Source organism: Aplysia californica, unplaced genomic scaffold (assembly GCF_000002075.1).
Source record: "Aplysia californica isolate F4 #8 unplaced genomic scaffold, AplCal3.0 scaffold00500, whole genome shotgun sequence".
Taxonomy (NCBI): Eukaryota; Metazoa; Mollusca; class Gastropoda; order Aplysiida; family Aplysiidae; genus Aplysia; species Aplysia californica.
Window position 1 is genome coordinate 278,525 of NW_004797770.1, and position 2,196 is coordinate 280,720.

Below are 2,196 nucleotides of genomic sequence, written 5' to 3' on the forward strand. Positions count from 1 at the left end.
TGTCTGTCTGTCTGTCTGTCTGTCTGTCTGTCTGTCTGTCTGTCTGTCTGTCTGTTTGTCTGTCTGTCTGTCTGTCTGTCAGTGAGAACATTCCCCCTGGTCGACATATTATCACTTTCCAAATTGTCCGGTCAAGTTTTGAGAAAAGCAGACGGGCAAGTTATCGCTTTCCTTTAACGGTTCTTGTTTTCGAACTTTTCGAGTGTCGCCCTCATTTCTTAGTCTGTTCATTTTGTTCAACAAACTTGTCCTCTACTATTGCCTCCTCTAATCTCATTTCTTGTCTCGCTCATCGCAGCACGCTGTGCATTTCGTAAGTTGTTCCCAAACCATGTTCGCTTGTGCGTCTTTTCCTCTTGGTGACGTGATCCCCAAAGTGACTAGTACACACCTTATTATTTGCTTTTAATTTCTCCGTCAGCGATGTTCTCTCCTGACATATTGGGCGGGTGGTTGGCGGGTGCTCTGTTATGGTTTGGTCCTTCTTTCCTGTGAAATATCCATTGTCCTTATGTCTCCTCCTTTGTGTTTATTTTTTGTTACTCTCTGATAACACTTCTAATCTTCGACACTCACCCGTATGGCCCTATTGTGTTTCAAGTGCTCTTACTAAAATAATGACATGCTAGGAAATTTCCAGACACACAAATATATCTCCTCTTTCTTGTTCACAACAGCTATGTTCAGGCGCAAGGCTTTCCTCCATTGGTACACTGGCGAGGGCATGGATGAGATGGAGTTCACTGAAGCTGAGTCCAACATGAACGACTTGGTCTCTGAGTACCAGCAGTACCAGGACGCCACCGCCGAGGAGGAGGGAGAGTTCGACGAGGAGGAGGGTGAGGAGGAGGCCTAAATTAGGTCAACTTCGCCACACCGCACGTCTGAAAGACCTCGTTCCAGAACTGATTGCGTTGTTCCACGCATGCGCAAGTTGGGTCCGGAAGTTGCGTCTCAAAAACTTTTGCCCCACTGAAGGCGTCAGAAGGCGAGAAAACTTAAGCTATAGCGTGGTTCCAAGCCGAAGGATGAGACCAGGATTTCGGAAGAACATCGCCTTTGTGTTGTTGAAAACGCCTTATGAATCGTCTGCTGTTGTCTTCTGTGGGGCATACTCAGTGATTTTATTCTTTCGAATCAGTTGATTTGACCTCCCCCTCGAACATTGAGTGCCAACATGTAGCCGACCAGATTTTTGTTATACAAGTCGTACTATGAGGAAACCGGGGACAACTTAACTGCTATTTGCGGGAATAAATTCACAACCGATCACAAAATTTCTCGAGTTTTCAGATTTTTTCATTCTCAATGTGTGGCCCATACTAATGTCTGCATGTTTTGAATTGTCAGTTTGTATTGTTTGTCTTTCATTATGTTTAAAATATTTTGATTGCATGTCTTCTTTTGCTGCTAATTACAAAAGCTTGTTTAAAAAATATAATCAATAGGACACGGCTGGAGTTCAAATGGAGCCTATGAAGAAGATGGAATAAGTTAGCCCTACCATAAAGCCCCAGCAAAAGATTTGAATATTCTGACAATCTGAAATTTCAAATTCATCCCACTTTATTTACATGCAGTTTAACAAGACTGTTGACAAAAGAGATAACTTTCGAAAGAAACCATAAGCTTTGGGTGTTTAAAGAATAAAACAATCATTAAATTTTTTAGTAGGATTCTTGTTTGTGCGCCATTTATTTAGAACTAGACGCTCATCAATGGAGAATACTTACCGTGACAACTCATGGCGGGAGGAAGTTGCACAATGGTATCTTTTGGTATAGGTTTTTTATGTTGAATAGTACACAAACGTGTTAGATATCGCCTTCAATGAATGCTATGCCATTCTGGTTCCCTTTAGATTAAATTGAGCTGGAATTATAATGGCATAACATTGACCACATGTGACAAAATAAATAGGAGAACAGCCTGTACACGATGCAAACAAGGTGAAAGGAACATGACAGAAGCATTCAGATTTACGTCTATCTACCATTTTTCACGGTGAATATTTTGTTTCCTCCTTTAGAAGTTATATATCTGGGTGGTTAGCGGGTGGTCTGGTCTGGTTTTGCTCCCTCTTTCCTATAAAACATGTATCGTCCGTATTCACCGTCCTTTTGCGTCTCAGTTTTTTGTTATTTTCTTGTTACACCTGTAACTTCCGGCAGTTATATGACCAGAAGCCCCCCCCCC

At 41.9% G+C, this 2,196-nt stretch overlaps 1 pseudogene across 1 annotated transcript in view; it reads left to right on the forward strand.

Moving 5' to 3' along the window:
* Nucleotides 1–1,277, forward strand: part of LOC101860763 — a 15,822-nt pseudogene extending 14,545 nt beyond the window's left edge. Inside the window, exon 9 of the transcript XR_220835.3 lies at nucleotides 678–1,277. The product of XR_220835.3 is annotated as a tubulin beta-4B chain-like (transcript). The remainder of the gene's footprint in view (nucleotides 1–677) is intronic.
* The last annotated feature ends 919 nt before the right edge of the window (nucleotides 1,278–2,196 follow it).